We start from the raw sequence: 25914 nt of genomic DNA, 5'->3' as shown, positions 1-25914 counted from the left end.
CTGTCTCTGGTGAATCCTCTCACCCTCCGCATCTCTGGCCTGTACCCCAGTTCTGTACGAATAAATAAATAAATATTTAAAAAAAATACCAAGTAAATGAATGCATGCATGCATGATGTGTGAGGGAAAACTTATTTCCTTTTGCTTCTAGAATAATGAAGTGTCCTGTGCTGTTTCATTTTACCTGTTTCTGGACAATGTGTCTGCAGAGACTGCCGGGACCTGAGCAGGATCGCATGAGTCATGCTGTGCCCGTATGGGGGTGACCTCAGCATCTATCTGCATCTCTCAGTTGCCTGCCTGCTGCTGAGAAACTAGGCAGGAACTCTGGGCTCCAGGTGCTCTGGGCAATGAATATAACAGCATTGCCAGCTCCCAGCACAAATGCACACATGTCAGAGATTCTTGAGTGAAAAATGAAAGCGCAGATGGCAAAATACTCTTCACAAGTGCGAAGTCTCTATGCTGTCGCTCGCACCGCGCTCTTGTGAGCAGCGGGCAATGACGTTCTTACAGATGATGAGTTCATTTGCCAGTGCCATTGACAGCTAATAACAATCAACAAGCATAATTTTTGACATTCTGTGCCTCTCACCTTGTGTCACATGAACGTTGACTGTCAAGACTAACACGCAGAAAATAAAACTGCTGCAAAGCACCAACAAATCTGGTCTTGGGGTAAAAACAGGCTTGATCTAGGGCCCTCCCTGGGGGCGCAGTGGGTTAAGGTGCAGCACATTGCAAGCGAGTCACAGCCTCTTCAGTGCAAGTTCAATGCCCCCTACCCCCAGGTGACCACATAGCACAGACCTCCCCTGTCTCCCCCACTGTTCCCCTCAGCAGTGTGCTTTGTTGATCTGCCTGTTCTGCTCCCCACTCTGTGAATCCTCTCACTGCCCCTGCACCTCTGGTCTGTACCCCAGTTCTATATGCATATATTAATAAATCTTTAAAACAGCCTTATCTTGACTGTAGGAGTGGTGGTGTTTGGGAAGAACACTTTGACTGTTAAGATGAAGGGGTCAGGAAATGAGCAGTGGAAAGGTGTTAGAAGGTGTAAAATATACCAAGGAGAACTGCTCAAGACATTTTGTGCCTAGCCGAGGCCTGCATATCATGTGCAGTTCAGACATCTGTAAAGGAGCCAATTTCTTGTGCCTGACAAAGTTGAGTTGCTGACTTGGGGCTATGTTAACTCAAGAAGGCACTGGGTACCTTCTAGGCAAGATGGTCTGATTGTAGATTTGGTCATCTGCACCAAACAGCAGCTTGTGGTTATTTTAAATTGCAAATCTATCATCTTTGAAGCATGAAAATGGTAGGTTCTTTTGTTTCCAAAGTTTAGCATTTATCTGAACAAATACACCTAGGACAGATTAAGTTCTTAATCAAATATCTGTTGAATTATGCAGGCAGGCTTTGTTCTTAGATAATTTACCATGTCACCAGCAGGTCAATGAGAGTAAAGTATCAGAATGGATATTTCTAGAATGGTGGAGAAAAAAAGAAGGTAAAAAGAGACCTGGGGCTTGGGATTAGACCCAGAGAGGGAATTAGAGACTCTGTTCCCTCTTAGTAAATGGGTCGTAGCTCTAGTAAAGGCTACATAGGCTGCTCACTGTGACTGAGAGAGATTCTGCCTTGTATGTGTGTTAAATCACTGCTTCCTCCTGAGAACCTTGCGACAGGTAGCATTAGTCCCCATTTACAGACCATGAACCCAAGTCATGGAGAGGTTAAGTTAGTCCCAGGGTCACACAGCAGTAAGTGGCAAAGCTGTGACCCAAATGTAGAAGTAAAACTTTTATACCCATTCTGCTAGACAGCCCAACCTGGGGCAGAAGCAGAGTGAAATGCTCCTGGGCATGGCACCATGCCTGCACTAGTTAGGGCTAGCTCTTTGTAACTGGCTCAGAAAAACCATTTGTGCAGGAGGACACTGTTGTACTATCCTCTGGTAGGTGAGGCAGAGCTTGGCAGCCACCTATACACACCCCTCTCCCAGGACAAGTTATCCCGCCCTGGGGGTGGCTCCACCCTCGGGGTGGTGCATCTGCAGATGTGTGCAGATAAAGCTACAACTGTGGCAATTTTTACTCCCATTCCTACTCATTAAGCTTTGGCCTCTCAGCCCTCACTGGCAGAAATGAACTACCACCAGCAGGAAATTAGAAGTCTGGGCCCACCACCTGCCAGGCCCGGGGTGCAGAGAGAACTGCTGGGCTGAGTGCTTTAGGAACCAGACAGCTCTCGGGGGTGGCTGTGGACACTCAGAGCCAAATTGAAGGCTACTGCCAAAGTTTAGCCTTCAATCAAAGAAGGTCTTTGCTTTGTAAGAAAATGGTTGATTAACCTGACTATTCTACTTCAGGAAATAAATTGCAACAAATCGAAACCTTGCAGGTAGCAACCACAGAATGTACACCGTTGTTCTATGCCATGGCCAGGTGTGGACTGAGAAGGAGGCCAGGTGACAGGTGAGCCACAGCTCTGACTGCAGGGACTTGGCAAGCTGCCTCGACTCTCCATCTCTGTATGCCCACGGTGACATAATAAGTCATCTGTTTGGTCTCAGCTCCAGGTTCCTGACACAGAGCGCCTGTCACCTGAGTGGTAAAGCACACAGACATCCTTTCTTCTAATATTTGATCTCTGACTGTGGCCTGACCTAGAACTACTAAATCCCTTGTCATTTTTGAGTGACAGGTATGACTGGAGTACCTTACAAAGAGCTCCTAAATCCCATGGAATTTCCTGAGTGTTGTTTGGGGTATCTTGTTATCAGAAGCTGATCCTTGGGGGGGGGGGGGGGCAGATAACTTCAAGATGGCCACCAGAAAGAATAGCTCACAATTAGAAGTTTGGAAATTTTCATCTTTACTCATTATCCTTTAGGGAGGGAAGAGAGGATGGAGATTAATTTAATAAATCAGTCGCGGTCGTGGATGAAGCCACCATAAAAATCCCTAGACTATGGGATTCAGAGAGTTTGTGGATTGGGGCCACTCCATGTGCTGGGAGGATGTTGTATCCCGACTCCATGGGACACAACCTTCTGTGTTTGGGATTTCTGTGAAGTGGAATGAAGACAGGTCTCTGCATTAGCCCCATGAACCCAGGGTAATCTCGAGAGGGAGGCATTAGAGTTAGGGTCTGAGAGCGAAATTACCCGGATGGAAGCAGAGGCCAGACAGGAGAGAAAGTGCTTGTTTTTGATTGACAAAAGGCTATTGACTATGACACATGGAAAGAGTCAGACTCTAGAAAGCAGAAAAAGGAAACAGAATCTTTCCCAGAGCTCCAGAAAGTACGAGCTTTGCTGACACTTTGAGGTTAGCCCAGTGAAGTAAATTTCAGACTTCCAGAAATTTTCTGTTTGCTAGAGCATAACCTTGTATTGTTTGTGGAAATTTGTTACAGCAGCAACAGTACCTGGCTGCCACCCTTTGTGTATTTTGTTTCAACAGCTTGGTACTGCTAGTCCTTAATCAGATTTACAAAAATAATAGCCATTTGCAGCGTGTTTCAAGATTACAAAGAGAATCTAATAACACCTGAGCATTTACCCTGTGCTGAGCATTGGGTCAGTGTTTTATGCTCATTGACTGTTGGTTCCCACAAATATCCTACTACTTGTCCACAGCTGAGTAAGTCGAGATTTAAACCTGCATCTATCTAACCTCACAACCCAGGCGCTCAACCAGAACTCTCAACTGCCTCTTCACTTTATATTCCATATTCAATATCTCATTTGACCCTTATGCAACCCATTTAAGGAAAGCATTTTGGGGAATCTTCCATTTATAGATGTCAAGTTTCAGAGAGTTAAAGAGATTTTACCAAGGGCATTCATCCAGTGAGAGTCAAAGCCAACCTTTGAACAGATCAAATGATTCATTCATCTCTGACCCATTCATGAGAAAGAATCGTTCCCCCCTTGAACACCATAGGACTTTGTAAATACTTCTATGTCCACCGTGCATTCCAATTATGTGTCCACCTAATGTCAGCCTTTAGAACGTCAAACCCAGCGGTTGTCTTCCTATAATGTCATAATCAAAGAGGTGAACAGCCAAAAACATTCAAAGGGAAATCTTTGTTCTTTCATCTCTCAAAATGAAGAGGAGGTTCCGTCCAAATCCGCAGTTACCTGTTTATGACTCCTTCCCCCCAACTCCCTTACCCCACAGAGCCTCAGTCATGAACACCCTCCTGATTCCCTCCCCTCCTGGCCCCAAGAGACATTTTCCTTTCATTTTCCTCCTCTCTCCAAGGTCCCTTAATTTGAGCTATTCAACCTCTTCTCTAAATCTTTCACCTTCTACCATCAGCTATTGCTAATTCAGCACCACAGTCTTTTGCCTCAAATCAAAGGGTGTTTGTACCAGGTGAGACCCACCAGTGAACAGCCAAGGAAAGCAGACAGCCTGAAACACTTTAGCTCACAGTCATACACCTATGACACTTGGGATAACAGCAAGTCAGTTGTGAGCACCCCTTTTGTTCCTGGTGTTCTGGTCGACTTGTTTATGTGACTCCCTATCTTCTCAACAATCCGGAGAGTTAAGGGTTTCATGAAGAAGCCAAACTCAGCGATTATGGGGTGTGCCCAAGATTCCTCAGGATGACCCCCTCACCCATGCCACACTACTACTCACCAAACTGTGATTCCAAAAGTTCGGGTACTCGCCACTTTATTTGCAGAGCCTGGTGTGGAACTGAGCACATAGAAATTATGTGAGCAAAGTTCCCTGAGAGACACCATGCCAGCACTATCCACCCTCACCTGGAGGAATAATCATTTGCCTTGGCCTCCATTATTAAAGTCACCATGTTCACACCTACGTGGGGCACTGGAATCCTCAGGGTGGACTTTTGTGTCTGTTTAGTCCAATCCTCCCATCCTTAAGGAAACTGAGCCCAAGGAGGTTTTCTGTCTGGTCAATGACCTTGTCCAGCACTTGTTCATTGTATTACCTGGTTTCTCCTTGCGAAGGGTATTGGTGAATGCAAGGTAGGCTTTGGCCACTGTCACCCTTCATGTGGTTTTCTGGGTGCCAACCTGGGCTTATTCCCGGCATACCATATGGCAAACAGGTTATCATTTTATATAATATTCCAGGAAGTCTTGCGTGCTATCTCTGAAGTTAGGATTGGTTGGGCCAAGTTTCTCCTTCAACTCTTGTCCTCCGGATGATTTTATTTGCTCATCAGAAACAGGAAAGTCACTGGCCTGAAAATAAAGGACATTTGTGTTCTAGTTCTGACTTGATATTTGACCTTGTTTTCCACACTATCTGACAGCTGCTTTGACTCAAAGACTTTCTGGAACCGCGCGGCAACCCAGGACATGTCTCTCTACCTTCTCTCCCCACTGCACTTGCCATCTGATGATTCTCCTCCCTGGCTGGTTCCCTGGGTTCCTGGAGTCCCTTAATAAAATCCTTGCATGTTAATTCCCTCTTGGTGTCTGTTTCTTGGAGGACCCAAATTAACACCAAGTTCCAACCTGTATTTCCGAAAGCATTATTCAAGTTACATTGATTAGAATTTCTCAGCCACACATCTGTCCTGACACAACCAGAACTCATTTCATTCAAGCAACATTTGCTTATTGCCATCTTAGGCCAGACACTAACAGCATCTCAGCAGGTACTGACAGCAAGAGTGATGGCTGAGGTGGACATAGTGTCCTGAAGCTACATTCTGGGGCAACCGTCCTATTTTTCTCTTTCCATAGCAAATCTTACTCCTTTAAGAGTTCCATTCAAGCACTCCCTGACTCCCCTCAAATCATCCAACCCAGAGTCAGTCTGGTGTCTACAGAATCTTCCTAACGCTCATTGTTTATATTACTATTTTGCTGTGCATACCATGTTAGTTTACATTTATTAGTGTTATGTTTATTCATGTTATATTTTGTTTACGACATCTTGCTTCAATGATCAAAGAGAGGACAGATCTTCTATATTTCTATATGTTAAAGTATAATTTGCTGCATTTCAAAGTGATATTTAGCATTTTTTAAGAATTAGCATTTTCAAGGGCCCTCCCTGGTGGTGCAGTGAGTTAAAGCACAGCACTGAGAAGCTAAAGCCACTTCAGCGTGAGTTCCATCCCTACCCACCCTGAAAGTGACCCACATGGTGCGGCAGACCTCTCCTGACCCACCCACTGCGCTCCTCAGCAGTGTACTTCATTGATCTGCCTGTCCAGCTCCCCGCTCTGTCTCTGGTGAATCTTCTCACCACCCCTGAGGTCTCTGGCCTGTACCCCAGTTCTGTATGGATAAATAAATCAATCTTAAAAAAGAAAGAATTAGCATTTTCAGTCTAAAAGGTTTTCAGTGCTGTAGAAGTAAGGATCTTAACCCTGTTTCTTTTTTTGTCATATCCTGATGCTTTGGCAATGGGGCTTTTCTGGTCTTAGAATAACTGTTTCCCAGGGTTCATCAATGCCAGAGGAGATTAAACAGCTGGCTAGAGTGCTATTCAAATACAAATGAACCAATCCAGAATCCACACCCTAACCAGCTCCTTCTCTGGGCTAGTCTCCTACTGTCTACCTGCCCCCATCACTCCCAAAGTCAGTGGAATATTCCTTAGCTACCTAATAAAAACACATAAACTCTTGCCTTTTGTGACCACATGGATGGAAGGGGGGGTTATACTAAGTGAAGTAAGTCAGGAGGAAGAGAAATACCAGATGGTTTCACTTATGTCTGGAGTAGAGAGAAACAAAACAAAGAGAAAAAAACAAGCCTATTTTAAAACTTTAGAAATCTGACTGTAGAATTGAGGTTACCAGAGGAAGAGGGGTAGGGACTCAGAGGGGAGGGGGCACAATGGACTGTGGTAGAGGATGAGGGGTGCCTTTGTAGCGCATGTGCTGAGGTAATGGAGGATGTGACCCTAGACCTCTAAATCATAGTGCTGTAAGCCAATGTTCCCGCAGCTACCAGAGGGGAAGAGGGAGGAGAAAGGGAAAAAGGGGAGGGGGGAAGGGAGAGGGGAGAGGAGCAGGAGGGAGGGGGGGAGAGGGAAAGGAGAAAGATTTACATGGAATCACAGGGCCAACTTGAAAAACAGTAACTTTATTTCCTGGTTTTACTTTGTAGCCTCTCAGTACTTGGGCTACAAGTATTAGTCTGGGAAAATGTTACATAAATTAATTATAATAGATGAATAAAGGGAAAATTAAAAGCATTTTCTCACTAGTTTTGAAAAATCCTTTTAAGAAGAGACATTTTAAATTGAATTTCCTTTTCCAAGGAGATTTTAAGCAGGTATGGTCTGAACTTTGGCATTCTCGTGGTCATAGGTGGCTTATGCTTTTTGTTAAAGAAAACGACGGAGAGGCACGGTAAGTGATGTGAGCTTTGCTCTGGGCCACAGGCTTGTGAAATCCAGTTCAGCTAGACAGGGCAGCTCACTGGGTGACAGTCAGTTGTAGCACGTCAGGACCTGACCGAGAAGTTCACTTTCTCTCATGAGATAACCCAGTGTGGGTGTTCCTGCCTCTCCTGGTCTCTTCTAATGACTCCTCACACTAGCGCTGCCAGGGCAGGGGACCCCAGGCTTGCAACTTCCCAGATGGGAGAGGGGAGGGTTGTCTGGGGTGGTAGTAAAGACACAGACCCCAAGGAGAGCCTGGAAAGTCTGCTCTCTGCCTGCAGGAAAAGGAAGTAGAATCGGAGAAACAGCGATCATTGCCACTCCAGGCCAAGTAAATGGTAATAATTTTATGAAGTGTTGCCATTTACTCACATTTCCCAGGGGAGTCTCTCTGGAAGTGCAAATAATGACAGGATGAGCGCCCCATTTCACGACTGGCACTCTGGAGCTGAGGCCAAATTGAGATGCTTTCAGACAAAACTAAACCATCCATAAGATGGGGCTTTAAAAATAGTTTGGAGGGGCCCTCCCTGGTGGCGCAGCGGGTTAAAGCACAGCACTGAGAAGCTTAAGCCACTTCCGCATGAGTTAGCATGAGTTCGATCCCCGCCTGCCCCGGAGGAGGTCCACATGGCGCTGCAGACCTCTCCTGACCCATCCGCTGCTCCCCTCAGCAGTGTACTTCATCAGTCAGCCTGTTCTGCTCCCCACTCTGTCTCTGGTGAATCCTCTCACCTTCCGCATCTCTGGCCTGTACCCCAGTTCTGTATGAATAAATAAATAAATCTTTAAAAAAGAAAAAAAAGGTTTGGAGGACTCGTCATCATTGCAATTACATTTAAAATATTGCTTTTCCCTTATATGAATCTGTTTCTCTGTCCAATTCTCCTCCACCAACTCTCCTCTAACATCATTCAGCCAGTTTTTGTTTTTTTTTTTTTTTAATTAAAGATGTATTGTTATTTATCTATGAATGTAAGAGCTGGGGTACAAGCCAGAAGTTCTGGGGTGAGAAGATTCACCAGAGACAGAGTGGGGAGCAGAACAGGTGGATACATTGAAATACACTGCTGAGGGGAGCAGCGGGCCTGTCAGGAGAGGTCTGCTGTGCCACGTGTATCACCCCCCTGGCCAAGGATTGAACTAAGGCCATAGAAGCAGGGGAGAGCTTCACAGTCCTGAGAGTTCATCTCTGTGCCACCAAGGAGGCCTCTTAAAGGTTTTTTTTTTTTTCCCACCCACTTCAGCATTAAAAAGAGATAAGTAAATGCTGTCTCCCTGTTTCCCTGGATATTGTGGGAGAATCTGAAACCAAGAACGACTGTTCTCCATCTCTGAACATCATCTAAAAGGCATCGAAAGGCACAAGGCAGATTTACCTGAATTGATAGGAGAAAAACCATTAAGATAAATTGTGACATTGAAATACCCAACAATATTACAAGTGTTTTATTACAGCCCTTTTTCTGGTTTTAAAAATGAAACTATAAATAATTCAGAAAAATGTACATAAAAATTTTTGCCAGTGTTTAACAATGGAGGCCACAAGTGGTGGGAAAAGAAGACTGTTCTTCATTCAGTAGTCTTTGTTGCCTGAAGTGTCTCCCTCTATGTACAAGTGTTATTTAACTACTGTACTAGTAGTTTTTGAAGTCATGCCACAGAAGCCAGGTAACACTTCCTTCCTATCATGATCTTTGTAGATTGGGGTCCCAGGATGAATAACTATAATTCCTTCCAGGAAATAGTCTCATATTTTGCAGGGAATTCTGAAGGGCCTTAGTCCCAAAAGATTCCTCCACTGTAATCTCTCAGAGAGAGGTGAGTCTTCTAGTATTCCTCAGACTGTTCGATGTGACAGGTCCTCTCTGTTCAAATTTCCTCATTTTTCTCATAAGTTCATCGTTGATGGCTTTCTTTCTCCTCGCTTTTTCTAGCTGAGTGTTTTCCCATTATTAAAAAGAAATAGGGCTCTCCTCAGTGGTGCAACAGAGTAAGGCACCACACCATGAAGCTCTCAGAAGCCACTGTAGCACAAGTTTGATCCCCAGCCAGAGAGCTGACCCACATGGTGCAGCAGACCTCTCAAGTATCATCCACGCAGCAATGTATTTCTGTACATCTGCCTGTTCTACTCCCCACTCTGTCTCTGGTGAATCCTCTCACCCACCACACCTCTGACATGTACCCCAGTTCTGTAAGCATACATAAATAAATCTTTAAAAAAAAGAAATGCCAGGGTCTCTCTGGTGGTACTTGACCGCGGTCAGCCCTTCGGTCCTACTCGTTTCCAGGGTGGAGAGTCCCTCACTCCTAACCTGAAGTTCTACAGTCTTGGTACTCATCCTGATGGAGAATGGGTGAACAGCTGTAAGGAGGCTGACAAAATTGGAAAGAACGTGCTTGAATAGCTAATTTTTTTTCTTTGTAGAAAAACTGGGGAATATGTCAGAAGTGTAGAGGCATGAGTGGGGAGCCGAACAGGTGCTTTGACTGAAATACACTGCTGAGGAGAACTGCAGAGGAGACAGGAGAGGTCTGCTGAGCCCTGTGGTTCATTTACCTGGCTGGGGATGGAACTCATGCTACAGTGACTTTGGATTGCTTCATAGTGCTGCTCTTTAACCCATTGCATCACCAGGGAGGGCCCTGGAAATATCCTTTTTTGGTTCATTTATGACCTCTTCTAGATTTCCAGAGCTGTGTAGGCTGAGACAGGTAAAGAACAGAAAAAGACTGGAATGGTATTGCACTCCCTAGATTCCAACCAGAAATAGGCCTCTCAACCTCAAGTAAATTGGTACAACAAAGGTTTGCTTGAAAGAATGCTTTGTATATATTTCTTTATCCAATTTCTGAGCATATGTGCCAAGATGAAAGGGCTTTGTCAGATCATCCTGGCTCTATAGCTAAAGGTCTCGGGAAAAGATTGAAAAATCTGGGAACACAAAACAGATTTGCATACTAGCTGAACAGTATAGAATAGCTAAGCTGGTTGAGTTTCTAAGTACTTTTATAAAGGCAGCATTACTAATTTGCCTTATTAAATATTCAGCATGATAAATCTGAACCAAACTCTCCTATTGTACAAAGTAGTCTCTCTTAATCAATTAAGCATGGGAAAATCCCAATGTCTAACACCTGTGACAGAAGCAATACAGTGTGGTTAGCAAATGTATGACCACACACAGAGAAAGCATACAACTGATAATCCTAAAGGAGGTCATGGCACCCAGGTAATCTGAGAAGGTAACCTGGAATTATAGGCATTCTGATCATTGAGTTGATTGATTTGTCTCTAAATACAGTTGGGTTGCTTTATCCTCAACTGGAAATAATCCCATGGAAGAACTTTCTAGAAACTGCCAGGATGTCAAAAATAGCAGATCTCATCTGAGTAGGTGTGAGCCCATATCCCCAAATCATATACAGTGCTGTAAACCAATATGCCTCAATACAAAATAATAATATACTTTGAAAAAATAAACTGCAATTATTGGAAAAAAAGAAAGAAAGAAAGAAAGGTAGCAGATCTGTGGGGGGGGGCTGGGTGGGGGGGAGGCTGGAGCTGTCTCGTGGTTAGGGTTAGCCTCCAGAATCCCTGGCAGCTTTTGTAACAGGGTCTACCTTCAAGCTACTGAGAAGGTCATGCCAAGTTGCCAATGAGAAAGAGAGTAAAATAGCTAATCATTCCTGTGCCTTTTGAGTTCAGAGAGTCCATGTGATGAAGAAACTTGCTAGAGATGTTTCTGGAAATGACTTTACTTTCTTTGAAGAAAAGATGGCCATTACAGGTAGCTGTGGCCATTTTTCCTTAAATGTGGACCTATTAGGTAAGCCCACAACAGCAAGGACCATCCTGTGACAGTAAGCAGAGTAAGGGTGACAAAAGGAAACTAGTGAGAGTACCTATATCCCATCAGGGGTCCCTGAGCAGCAGTAGCTACACCAACTATACTACTCTGGTGTGAAAGAAACTCCCATTTATTTAAGCCACTGGCAGGCTGATATTGTTACTTGCAGCCCAATGCATTTCTAACAGATCAAAAAGCTCTCATTGTGATATTTTAGTGGGTCCCAGGGAGGGTAAATATTACACACTTTTTCCATCATAATTATTCTCATCCTTTGTATGTCTTTACCTCTTTCCTGTCCCCCTCTCCTCCAGGCAAAGCAAACTTATCCCTTTGTTCTACAGTTTCACATAAAGCATTTGCAATCATAATGACCTCCCTTCTTCTTCTTTTTTTTGGGGGGGGGGAGTTAAAATGTAACTTAGACAAGTCTTTCTCAATTTCAAGCATTCACCAAATATATTTTTTCCAATTAAGTCAGCTCTTTCCCTAAAAGGAATTCTGATGCCAGTGGTTCAGATAAAAATACCTTCTACTTTTATACATTAGACATAAGCATTTCTTAAAAGGATACCAGTGCTTACGCCCTAAAGATTGAGAAGAGAACTATGTTGCCAGTATTGATGAGGAAATTATGCACAGTGGTAATCAATCACAAAGTTGACTCCATCAGACTGGGAAGCACTGCCAATAAAACTGAGCAATATGGCTTGCTCTCTCTGTGCAGGGGAAGACATTTCCACAGGGCTTATTCAACTAAATATGTTCCCAATATCTTGCATAGCCATGAGGACCGTTACTGCAAACCCTAGGAATGAGCCTTCTAGCTCAACCAACTTCACCACAGATCCTGCCCTGAGTTTAATCAGTCACAGGATACTGACTTAGCACCAAACTGACCTCTGTTACTTCAAGGGACCATTGGCAATATGTGGAGACATTTTTGGTCCTCATTACTAGAGAGTGGGGAGGGGCTGGAATTTAGTAGATGGACATGAGGGATGCTGTTAAACAATTTGCAATATACCAGTCAGCCCCAAACATCAAAGAGTTAGTTATCCTGCCCCAAATATCAATAATGCTGAGACTGACAATCCCAAAGATGGGTAAAAATTGAGAGAAAATGGAGGGGGTGGGTACACCATGAATTTTCCTAGAGTCATGTATAATTCTTAGATTAATGATGTGGAAAACCTTTTCATGTATCATTGGACATCTGTATATCATCTTTGGAAGCATGTCTGTTTAGATCTTCTGCCCATTTTTTAAGCAGATTTTTTAGGAGAGGGATTGCTATTGAATTGAATTGTATGAGCTCTTTATATATTTTAAGTATTAATCTTCTATCAAATCTATGATTTGCAAATACTTTGCAAATGGAAAAGTAGATTGCTTTTCCATTTTGTTGATGGTTTCCATTGCTGTGAAATAATAAATAAATTTTTATAATCCAGCAATAGTAAGTTGATATTTAGAATTACTTGTGAATCCTGATTTTCTTAACTGCCTTATTTGCTATCATATTTTGGGTTTTTTGCTCTTAAAATAATTCCTTGACATCCTCTGCAGAGTAGAATCATTTGTCCAGGTTTTGTCTTGCATTACAACCTGATCATCTTACCTGGGAAAGAATACAGACATATTCACTGGTGCACACAATTGTTTGGCTCACAACAGCGAAAGGAACCCCCATTGTTCTCACATATTTACAAACTCTATGCTTGGCAGAGAAATTCAAAGTGGTAAATAACAAATCAGTGGGAAGCCATCACTCACATAATTCCCTCCACTGACCCTTGTTATTTCAAATTCTGCCAATCATTTACCCTCTTCCTTTATAGAAACATCTCTGAATTGTCTTCATCAGTTTTCTCCCTATAGAATTCTAAATTCTCTCTTCCATTCAAATGGTACTTCATCAAATACACCTTGTTGGCACTCACATTTTCATCCAAATAGTTATTGAACACTTTCTCTCCCAAAAGAAGATCTTTTTGGGTACTGATCAAGTCTCAGTGTCCATTAAATCCCTAGAGTTCCAGATGTAAGGTTTGAATAAAAAACCACTCAATAAACAGTAAATAGTGAATAAACTATAAATCTATATAGGACAGATGTACTGTTTTGTGGCCTCTGACTCCTAGAATGACCAAAATAGCTACAGGAAAAGTATCTTGACTCTGAGAAAAATCTTTCCTGCCATTAAAGTCACAGGGAAGCTTGGCCAAAGTTCACATGAGTAATTCATGACCAAAAAGAAACTTGGTCCATGACCTTCAGCAACACACTCAATGTAGGAAATTTGTATGAGTTTAATGATTAGTGATAGTTGTTAAAAATTAAGGCTTTAAATATTCTATTTATTTGAATACTAAGGTTACCCATCACTGGAGGAAGGTGGTGCCATTGTAACCAGATTTCTCACTCTAATGTTTTCCTTTTAATGGTCTTCAGAGCCAATAGAGTAACTGAAACTCAGAAAAATAACTGGAAACACATTTTCAATATACCTATCATCTACTTTCCTTTGAGACACATCCTTGATCCTAGGACAAAGATTTGTCCCAAAACAAATTAATTTAAAATACATGGAAACCTCACTTCTATGAAGATGCATAATATAACTGTCTCTGATTTTTATGGGTGAATATAATTTTGAAAGTTTCTCTTTTACCAGTTAATATATATCCTATGCACAGCCACATTGGAGTAGAACAAATTTATACTACACTATTTGTCAATAGAATATTTTTTCTGAACCCCAAACAAATAAATACTTCATTGTTTTTCCTGTGAAGGAACAGAAACCGGGGTACAAGCCAGAAACTGGGGTACAAGCCAGAGGTGCAGGGGCTGTGAGAGGCTTCACTAGAGACAGAGTGGGGTGGAAACAGGCAGATCATCAAAGTACACTGCTGAGGGGAGCAGCAGGCGAGATAGGAGAGGTCTGCCGCGCCATGTGGGTCACCTCCCGGGCAGGCGGGGATGGAACTAATGCTGAAGTGGCTTTAGCTTCTTAGTGCTGTGTTTTAACCTGCTGCGCCACCAGGGAGGGCCGCATAAAATAAATCTTTAAAAAAAAAAAAGCAAAAAGATTTTTGGGGTCCCCCTGGTGGCACAGGGGTTAAATCTCAGTACTATGAAGTCATTGTTGCACGAGTTCGATCCCCTGCCAGGGGAACAGCCCTACAGCATAGAAGTCTGACCTAGACTGCAGGACACAGTGACCGCAGCCAAACTAAGGCCCCAGGGGAGAAGAGCAATTGCCAATGCATGATGAAGAATGGAGGTCAAAGACGGGGATGTCAGGGCTTGTGGTGCATTGATCGCCCTCATTCAATGAGCCTCCCCATTCCAGCAGGGAGCCTAGTTATTCCTGAGCACACCAAAGATACAGAAATACATTTCTCTTTAAACTGAAATGGAGGCATGTTGTTCTCCATATTCATGTTTTAAGCTAACATCTCTTGAGTCTCCTTTGCTGAGTACTGAGAACACAAAGGCTGTAAGAAAGAGACTTTACTTACAAGAAGCCCGCTGCCTTAGGGACAGAGTACTGGAGGTTGTCCTTCACTCTGGACCTGCTCTCCACCTGCCTGCACCTTGCGTGGTGCCCTTGGAAGCTGATTCTATGGGCAGCATCACCGAGACGCCTTGCCACTGGTGTCTGCTCAGGCTCAGCTATGGGAGGCCCAGCAGATGAAGGCAGGAGGCAAGAAGGTGAGACCTCATTAACATGACTCCCTCCCTGCCCTGCTGAGAGTAGGAAGTGGCTGAACTCCCCTCCTCTGCCCAGAGGCTCCGGTCAAACCAGTGACGACTGCTGCCCATTGCGCCTTCGGGTTCAGGCCAGCAGCGGTTCCCTCTGATGCAGCCTTCATTACCCTCTTCCTGGTTCTCCTTGGCTTGTAATTCTTACTTTCATTCATTTGTTTCCTCTACAGTGATACCGGGAAGCAAGTTGGACAAGAACTAAAAGTCCTCCGATGTCAAATGTGCAGTGTGGTCACAAAGGAAGGGGAGTCATCAGCCCCAACCAGGAAGGTCAGGTGAGGCTGTGGTTTCCCCCGGAAGATGGAATCAGTCATGTTGTTTTCTTTTTGTGTGTGTGTGTTTAAGATTTATCTATTTATGCATACAAGAACTGGGGTACAAGGTCAGAGGTGCTGGGGTGAGAAGATTCACCAGAGACAGAGTGGGGAGCAGAACAGGCAGACTGATGAAGTACACTGCTGAGGGGAGCAGTGAGCAAGACCGGAGAGTTCTGCCACACCATGTGGGTCACACCCTGGCCAGGGATCGAACTTGACTTGAACTCGTACTGCAGTGGCTTCAGATAGCTTCCTAGTGCTGCGACTATGAAGCACCAGGGAGGGCCCCAATCATGTTATTTCTAGCAACAATGACAATACTTAGAAGCAAATTCAATGGCTATGTGACTGACTATAGAGTGAAGTTCCATCCGTCTAAAAATAGTGCTTTACTCAATCTACATTGATACATCTTAAGGTTGTCTGAGATACACATAAAAGGAAGATAATTTAATATCTAATCTACTTATAAAAATGGTAACAGTTATTGTGTTCTCATTAATTACATATAAGAGACTGGAATTACACATATATTATAGATTTCCATATAGTAACCCCCTACTTCATCACCACTATTGACACTATTATTATTCCCATTTTACAGCAGAAGAAACAGGTTTGGAGAATGTTAGTGACTCAAGTTCATACAGCTGGCAAGTGGCAGAGCTGGGATTCCAAGCCTACCTATCTCCATTTTTATAAAAAGATTTATTTATTTATGCATACAGGCCAGAGGTGCAGGGGCGGTGAGAGGATTCACCAGAGACAGAGTGGGGAGCAGAACTGGCAGATCGACTAAGTCCACTGCTGAGGGGAGCGGTGGGAGGGTCAGGAGAGGTCTGCTGTGCCATGTGGATTACCTCCAGGGTGGGGATCAAATCATGCTGAAGTGGCATAAACTTCTTAGTGCTGTGCTTTAACCTGCTGCACCACTAGGAAGGACCCCTTACCTCCATTTTTAACCACTATGTTCTCAAATAGAAATTTTATCAGATTGCATATTATTAGACTAGCATTATATGCTATAACAATCTCAGTGACCACCCGTGCTACAAAAGTTGAGAAGGTCTATTCTGTATAGGTAGTCGAGGAAACAAAAAGATGGGAGCTTTGACATCTTCGACATTTATTCCTAAGACTTCTCTGAATGTTGAAGTCCAGCCAGCAGGAAGAGAGAGCCTGATTTTGTGTATCAGGTCCAGAAATACCAGACATAATTTCTTTTCTGTCTTCCCTTTACCAGAAATCCATTTTGGCTGGGAAATGGAGTCCAGTTGAGTGTCTGGCAGAAAAGGGAAAGGATAGATGTATGGATATGGACATTCTATTCAAGAACTACTCCTCATTTGATTAGAAATATTCTTAGGTGACCAGAAGTCCTGTCTGCCTCTGAGAAATTTAGAATTCAGCTGAAGATCAGGCAAATTCTACAATAATTAGTTTTCACAATGAATATCAGATAACTCAGGAAAACAGAAAACACTGGTTCTTCCAAACAATGAGAATTTGATGCAATAAATTAATAAGGGACTTGAGAAGCCCAAATGGGGACAGCTCAGAGAGTTGAGATACAGGAAACCATCCCCAGGATCAGGTCAGCAGGATGGGGCCATGTTATGAGAACCTCGAAGTTGGGGCTTTCCATGGAGAGAGAAAACAATAGAGAGGGAGGGGGAGAAGATGCACAGGCACAGAGAGGAATATTCTAGCTTCTCTCCTCCCCTTGCCCCATGTTTTCTTTGGTGCCTCCCTTTAGCTAAACTTACAAGAAACCAGCTGACCAGGACCTCTGAGAAATGTAGTTCTCGTAATACAGAGCATAGCAGAGAAAGGACAAAAAATGTGAAGCAAACAGGCAAGTAATCAGCAATAATATTTAAGCCCCTTTGAACCAAATAGTAGAAAATGTCCTAAAATTGCTTAGCTTACATCTGTTCAAAACAGCATGTAAACACCTAGTTAATGAAACATAAAGCTAAAGGAACTGGCTTTTTTGGCTGCTGTGTGACCACTTGAAGTTATGCAGAAAAAGAGACATTATCAGTTTTCTGCCCTTTTTATAAGTTTAAAATATGTAAAAATGCTACAGAAGGAAAAACATTCATGTATTTAGTATCAGCCTCTCTGCTAGGAGCTGGAATTGGTTTTCGATATCAAACATTACCTCTTCCCATTCCCGGCATTCCATACTCTTCTCTGTTGTCTCTGATGCCTGGATCTAGGCCCAAAAATCTTGTTTGAGTGTCCTTTGAAATTTCAGACTCTTTTCTCTGATAATCTCCTATCTTTCTGGCAGTCTCATTCTTAAAATGCTTCAAGTCCCATTATCTCTCCTCTTTCTCCAAATTCTTCAGCTGTCATCTTTTCCCACAAATTTTCCTGTAACTCCAGACCCAACATTCTGACACTTAACCATTGGCTTAATGCCATGAATAACAGGGTTTTGTCACTGCGTGTTTTCCCATCAGTGTCTGAACCCTCTGGCTAACTGGGGGGAAATCCCGATGGTATGAAGGTTAAAGAAGCCAGATCTTTTTCACCTCCTCCTGGCTATAGAGACAGGACACGTGGCCAGGGTATTAGGCATTGCTTCCTGAGGACTGGACGCCTGACCACTAGGGGCAGTGGACAGGTTAGTCTGCCTTCATGAGGGCAGAGGCCAGGCGAGGCAGGTCTGGATGTCGGGTCCCTTTGGGAATGGTGCTGGCCCTCAGGCTGCTTTCCTGGCCCTCCTGTGCTGATGGGCTGATCTCTCTTCTTGCCCATCTGTGTGTTTCAGTCTGGTTCTCTAACCTTCCTTTTGACTCTAAACTGCTCATTATCTCCTTGAGTTAATGGCTCATTTCCATTCCTTTCCACGAAGTGACTGATCTATTTACCAACATTTGAATTCTCTTCTCTCTTTGTCATCACGCTTTTCCACATCTCTACAAACTTCAACTTCTGCTTATTGACTCAATCTGCAATTTTTGCTCCCATTCTGACTTTGGACCAGTGCCAGAAAAGACATCATCCTTTATTTAAACTGGAACAAACTCCTAAGTCCACAATCTATAACCTCAACTGTCATTCTTCTAAGAATACGTCTTTCCTCATTCTCCAAAATAGTTACTTTTTACTGCTTTATTTTATAGTCATTTTTCTATTGGTTCATGGTCTCTTTTTCTGTAAGACAGTGCACTAGCTCTCACTTTGGATTATTTTTAATTGCCTACTAAATGAAGTCTATCTGTTGGTTTTTATAGTCATTTCTTGCTATATTGGAAAGGAAAGCTTTTAGACGTTGCCTTTATTCTATTGTTTTCATTCAATATTTGTTTTAAAGCATTATATTTACACAAAGTCTAGTTTGACTTCATACCTTTGATCACATGCATCTAATCAAACTGTAGGTTTTTTTAAAAAGATTTATTTATTTATTTATTCATGCAGAACTGGGGTACAGGCCAAAGTTGCAGGGGCAGTGAGAGGATTCACCAGAGACATAGTGGGGGGCAGAACAGGCAGATCAATGAAGTACACTGCTGAGGGGAGCAGGAAAGGTCTGCCGCACCATGTGGGTCACCTCTGGGGCAGGCAGGGTTCGAACTCATGCGGAAGTAGCTTTGGATTCTTAGTGCTGTGCTTTAACCCACTGCGCCACCAGGAAGGGCCCTCAAACTGTAGTTTTAAGCATCCAAGATCTCTCTCTCCACAACTGGATTAGCATGTAACTAGAAATGAAGGAACTGGATTTCAAATGACAATGCATCCATTAAAAAAGCACTCATAAAATATATATAGTACATGATCTACAAAATGCACAGCTCATAAAAATATACAGCCAATTATAATGGCAACTGCTATTAATTGAAGACTTATTGTGCTTCAAGCACCATGCATCTCTTTTAAACCTCATACCAACGCGATAGTGTGTACATTATTATTACCATTTAGAACACAAGTAATTTGCCCAAGATCTGCCACCAAGTGGTAAAAACCAGCATCCAGCTCTGTGTCTGATTTGAAAACTTTTTTCCACTATACAATACTGCCGCCCAGCTACCAGAGGATAGAAGACTGGACACTGCAAGACTCCAGGAATGAACCTATCCACTAAGATAGAATCCAGTCTTCTACTTACATCATTTGAACCTGATTAAAGGAGTTGCTCAATTACTAAAACTGTACAAGTTGGGAAAATCAGACTGTCACTTTTAGCTTGGTTTATTCAATGAGGAGGGAAATAGATGAGATGATCTCTGAAATCTTTGCTTTAAAATTTTCTACTGTAAGAAATTGGGGGAAGGGGAGACAAAAAAACTCTACATTATTTTGTTCTTGCAAATACCATACTAATGGTACAGTTGTTGTTTTTGTTTTTTTTTTTAAGAAGTGCAACCCATTCTTTACTCAACTAAATGCTTTTCTAGAAAACAATTTTAGGATCAGTAAAATTCTTTACAGAAATTCAGTTTTGACAACCATGAAAGAAAAGGAAAATAATAATTTCACAAATACTTGGCAATTTTTCAAAATAACACATAATATAAAAAAGGGAATTTAAAAAAATATTACTTTTGGGCTCCCCCTACTGGCACAATGGGTCCACAGTATGAAGCTCTCTGAAGCAACTACAGCATGAGTTCAATCCCCGGCCAGGGGGGTGACCCACATGGCGTGGCAGACCTCTCCTGACACACCCACTGCTCCCCTCAGCAGTGTATTTCAGTAGATCTGCCTTTTCTGTTCTCTACTCTGTCTCTGGTGAATCCTCTCACCCACCACACTTCTGTAAACATAAATAAATAAATCTTTGAAAAAAATATTATTTTTAATACAATGGTTGGATGATATGGGAGAATAAATATTGTGTTTGATTTAAGATTATAATAATAATTATCATAAAGGAATAATTTTTATTTAACTAAATCAGACTATCTGGCTCAAAAAATAAAAGTTATTAATTCCAAGCTACTGATAATAAACATTTTCAGCTGTATCTGTAATAACTACTGCCTAATTAGTAATTTCTGCTTAGATTAATTTCACAGTTTGTCGTATAATAGGCACATTAAATGGAAGCATTTGTTAAATAGCCAGACAAACCAGTGTGATCCCCATGTGATCTTAGTTTAAGTGGATTTTTCATCTTTGAAGTAAGTGCAATTTTGAAATACCTACAGAAGTAGACAAGTTATTGCCAGTGACAGAAAATTGGTTCTTCCTTACCTATTGGTGCTATTATCAAATAAGCAAAGCATCTCATGGCAAGCATTTCTGAAGTTGTACATCAAGTCATTCATAAAAGAAATCTAAGGTATTGCATATAGTGATAAGAAATAGAACTTGAGATGTGAAGGAAGTGAGGATTTTTAAAAACTAACCAAACTAGGGCCCTCCCTGGTGGTGTAAGGGGTAATGACACAGCACTGCAAGCTGGCGGCAGCCACTTAGGCTGAGTTCAATCCCAAGCCCTGCGGTGATCCACATGGCGAGGCAGACCTCTCCTGACCAGCCTGCTGCTCCCCTCAGCAGTGTACTTCATCAGTCAGCCTGTTCTGCTCCCCACTCTGTCTCTGGTGAATCCTCCCACCACCCCTGCACCTCTGGCCTGTCCCCCAGTTCTGTGTGCATAAATAAATCTTAATAAAAAAAAATCTGAGATGTACGTGTGTGTGTGCACCTTAACCACTTTAAACAAAAAAACAAAACTGAGCAAACCAAGTCATTTTATTCTATGAAAATAGGGGGAAAAATGCTTTCTTGGAAATTCCTAAAAATAAAAGGCTTTAAACTACTTAAGGAGATACATAAAAGATCTTACAAAATATCTCTTAGTTTTGTGATTTCAAGAGCTTCTATCATGTTTTTAAACGCTACACTTTTTATTCAAAAAGCATTAACAAATTAGAAATCGTGCCTGCAGAGGGCGCCCTTTCCTACAAAACCAAGATTCACTTGCTAAACCCCCTAGTAGGTAAATGCATCTGAGACAGAGGATTATGTAGCTTCAAATTTTTTAAAATATTTTAAAAATAGAATATTTTTAGTAAATACATATTTTTAAGTGTATAATATTTTTTTCTATAGCCTGGGCCATGCAGAGAAAGCACATTCAGTATTAAATTTTAAGAAATAGAAAAATAGCTGGGAAATTCCTATATGCTTATCCTAATGTCTCCATTTTTTGTCCCTAAGAACCCACAAACTTGAATTATGTATTATCATTTTCGTGCTTTTCTCTGCAGTTTTATCACTTACCTATAGCTTAATATTGCCTTTTTTTAAATCCTTAGTATAGTGCATGAATTCTTCTGTGACCTGCTTTTTATTTTAAATGAAATTGATTTTATTTGGGGTAATGTTGGTTTTCAAGACCATGTTTAAGGGGTGGGTATAGTTTTACACCTCTTTGCATATACTTTATTACACCATAATAAATAAATATACTGTATTACACCCCCCGCTCGAGTGTGACGCATGCCTATTGTCTCTGTTCCTGAGGGGGACTGTAACTTTGCTGTCACAGGCTGCTGTCACTGCTGGGATCTTCCTGTCTGAGCCTCTCACTACTCATGTACAACAGACCTATGACAGGCTGACCATCTATAGTTACAGGATAAATGCGCACAGCTGCCTGTTTTCATATAAGCCTCAAGCTCATTTTTACATTTTTAAAAAGTTTTTTTCAAGATTTATTTATTTATGCATACAGAAATGGGGTGCAAGCCAGAGGTGCAGGATGATGAGCGGCTTCACCAGAGACAGAGTGGGGAGCAGAACAGGCAGTGATGAAGTACACTGCTGAGGGGAGCAGTGGATGCGTCAGGAGAGGTCTGCCACCATGTTGGTCACCTCTGGGGAAGGGATCGAACTCGCACTCAAGTGCAGCTAGTTTACAGTGCTGCATCCTTACCCATTGTGCTACCAGGGAAGGCCAGTATTATTTTTTTGAAGATTTATTTATTTATGCTTACAGAACTGGGGTACAGGCCAGAGGTGTGGTGGGTAAGAGGATTCACCAGAGACAGAATGAGGAGCAGCAGGTGGGTCAGGAGAGGTCTGCTACGCCATGTGGGTCAGCTCCCTGGCTGAGGATAGAACTCGTGCTGCAGCGGCTTCGGAGAGCCTCATAATGCAGTGCTTTAACCCACTGAACCACCAGGGAGAGCCCCCATTTTGGGGTTTGTAAGAAGGTGTAAAAAAGAAAAAGTAAGTGAAGAACATTTTGCATTTTACAGTATGCAAAGTATATGAAATTGAAAGGTCAATGTCTGCACATGAAGTTGTATTGAAACAAACATACCCAACTCAGCTGCAAGTTTAGGCTGCTTTCAATGATAACAGGGGGTTAAGTAGCTGAGCAGAGATCTTCTGGCCCATAAGTCCAAATATTTACTATCTGGCTACTGACAGGCTTAACCTAAGGGAGTTTAGCCAAGTTTAGCAAAAATAGAGTGAAATTGTTAAAAATGGGTTATAGTAATTGCAGCAAAAATGTAAATTACTACCATGATTTATATACACAAAGAAAAATAACTCCTTTATGTTTTGCAGATGCTCAATTTTTACTTGTCCCCACATAGAGAACATGGAGAATTCTTTGCATTGTTATGCAGAAACAATAATCTTTATTTTCTTCCTTTGTTTTATAGGTCAGAAACCATTAACAATTTTAAAGATGAACGCATTGCACTTATAAATATATTTATTCCAAATCACTAAAATGTGTCACTTAATAACTCAAGATTGTACTTATCGTAAAAAATACTATGCATCATCATTTCCACTGTGTTCACTGTTTAAAACTGAAACACACATCAAAACACCAAGTGGATAGAATGGAAATAAGCCCAGTTCTGTTCTCTTTGCAGTCATGTGTCATTGCTGTAAATCTGCTGTTTAAATGCAGGAATACCTAATCCCACAGTGACTGGAGATGCAAAGTGCAGGAGGGAGATCAGTCAAGTCTAAATTCATAAATATTACCTTAGGATATTGCTGCCTCCACCTGTGTATCAAGGGCTATTTGGATAAATCCAGGAGATCTCTGAATCAACATCCATGTAGGATTTAACAAGTATTTACAAATGAATCTTAGAAATTTTTTAACTTGAAGTTTGTGTAGATACTGTATGTGTGTATAGATGATAGACAGACAGACAGACAGATGAGAGACTGAAACACACCTATAACTGCAGCACTCAGCCTGCAGCTCTCCACCAACAGCCACTAACCACGTGTGGTACTGAGAACTTGAAATGAATCTAGTCTAGGTTATGATGTCATGTCAGCATAGCACACTCATTTGATTTCAGAGACTTGACATGACTTTTCAAATTTGAAGTATTTGTTATGTTCAGTTGCTGGACTTGGGAGTAATCTGTTATTTAGCAATAGAAAATGAAGGCAGCAAGAATACAGTGCTGTGGATAGCTTCATAGTGCTGAGACTTAACCCCTTGCGCCACTAGGGAGCCCATCTTTCATCTTTTCCTTGTGGATTATCAGTTCCTCAAATCCCCTGTCTTTCTAAGTAGTTCATTCTCACTGAAGCAACATATTTTGAGATTTTACACTGCTGTATCTTAACATGGGTCTTAGATATACTTTATCAGGTAATACGTGGACCCATTCAATCTGAAAACCATGAGAATTTGCTTGAATTATTTCTTTGACTGTTTCTTCCCCTCTGCTTTCTCTCTTTTCTGGAATTCCTAAGATACTTTTCTAAATTCTCTCTTAAAATTTATTTCATCTTCTTGTTTGTTTGCTTGCTTTGTTCTTACTTTTTTTTTAATATTTATTTATTCGTACAGAACTGGGGTACAGGCCAGAGATGCGGAGGGTGAGAGGATTCACCAGAGACAGAGTGGGGAGCAGAACAGGCAGATCAACTCAGTACACTGCTGAGGGGAGCAGTGGGCGGGTCAGGAGAGGTCTGCCACACCATGTGGATCTCCTCCGGGGCAGGCTGGATCTAACTCATGCAGAAGTGGCCTTAAGCTTCTTTGTGCTGTGCTTTAACCCGCTGTGCCACCAGGGAGGGCCCTGTTCTTACTTTTTTGGGAGATTTCCTTAACTTTCGCTTCTAACCATACTTAAATTTACTATTATGTATTAAATTTCTAAGTACTCTTTCCTAGACTCTTCTTATTTTTTATATCCTGTTATTAACTTCATAAGTAAAATTTTCCTCAAGACACTATTTTTTTTTCCTTACAGGCATAATCTAGTTTTTGTATAGGCTATTTTCTTTCTTTTGTGTGTTTATTTTAGCCTCTGTCTTTCATATTTGGAGGGTTTGCTTAAAATTAGATGATTCTTGGCTTTTTAAAAAATATTTATTTATTTATACATAGAAAAACTGGGGTACAGGCCAGAGGTGAGTGTGAGAGGAATCACCAGAGACAGTGGGAACAGAACAGGCAGATTTGTTACAGGGTAGCCCAGAGTGGACTGGGCCGCCTGTCTGTGGGGCCTCCTCCATGTGCTCACAATTCAGTTATACTGCAGGTACACACAAAAGTGTCAATAACAGGTTTACTTACAAAAGGGGAAAGGAATAGGAAACAACCCAGGAAAAGAGAGCGGGATACAAAGTAACTGCAATAGCTTATGGCTAGGCAGCTAGGCTGACTGAACACACCGAGTCACACGGTCAGGAGAGCTACTTCCCCAGCGAGAGCGAGAGATGCCATTGTGCCCTATTTATCCCCCAAATGTCCCAGAATTCCTGCTAGCTCCGCCCTTGGGTCCTCGCAGTTCTCTCCCTGGTGCTGCTGGAGTAGGGGGTGGAGTCCATAAGATTGCAGAGTTCCTTTAGGACATCCTTCCCCTTAACAGATTGACTGAAGTACACTGTTGAGGGGAGCAGCGGGGTGGGGGAAGACAGGAGAGGTCTGCTGTGCCTTACAGGTCACCTCCCTGGCTGGGGATCAAACTCATGCTACAGAGGCTGTAGATAGCATCACATTGCTGTACTTCAACCCCTTGTGCCACCAGGGATTCCCCTTTGGCTGTCTTCTTATATTTAAGAGTAGGGTTCAGTTCTGTGTGTGACCTGCGCGTCACCGTGGGTGAAGCCAGCTGTTTCATCAGATGGCCTTGCATTATCAGTCACTCTTGTTCTCTGCATGTAGGCTGGTGGTGCTCTCCAGGTCAAGCTCTGCTCCATTCTGTGAAAAGAAATTGGCAGTCTGGGGTATGACAATATTCAGCATATAAATTTTTACTTCCTCCTATATTCACATGGGTAGCCTAATCTTAACTCCTATGTAGAGTTCCTTTGTCCAGAGGTTCCCAGATTAAACAGAGACTAAACCTCCAGTCCTGGGCCCTCCCTGATGGTGCAACGGATTAAAGCATAACACTGTGAAGCTATGCCAGGCCACTGCAGCAAGAGTTCCCGGCAAGGGAGGTGACCCTCATGGTGTAGCAAACCTCTCCTGACCTGCCCACTGATCCCCTCAGCGGTGTACTTCGTCGATCTGCCCCTCATTCTGTCTCTGGTGAATCCTCTTACTGCTCCTGCACCTCTAGCCTGTACCCCAGTCAGTTCTTGTATGTGTAAGTAATAAATCGTTACAAAAAA

Source organism: Condylura cristata, unplaced genomic scaffold (assembly GCF_000260355.1).
Source record: "Condylura cristata isolate star-nosed mole 26May11 unplaced genomic scaffold, ConCri1.0 scaffold00012, whole genome shotgun sequence".
In the NCBI taxonomy this organism is placed as follows: Eukaryota; Metazoa; Chordata; class Mammalia; order Eulipotyphla; family Talpidae; genus Condylura; species Condylura cristata.
This window is presented reverse-complemented; position numbering follows the sequence as displayed.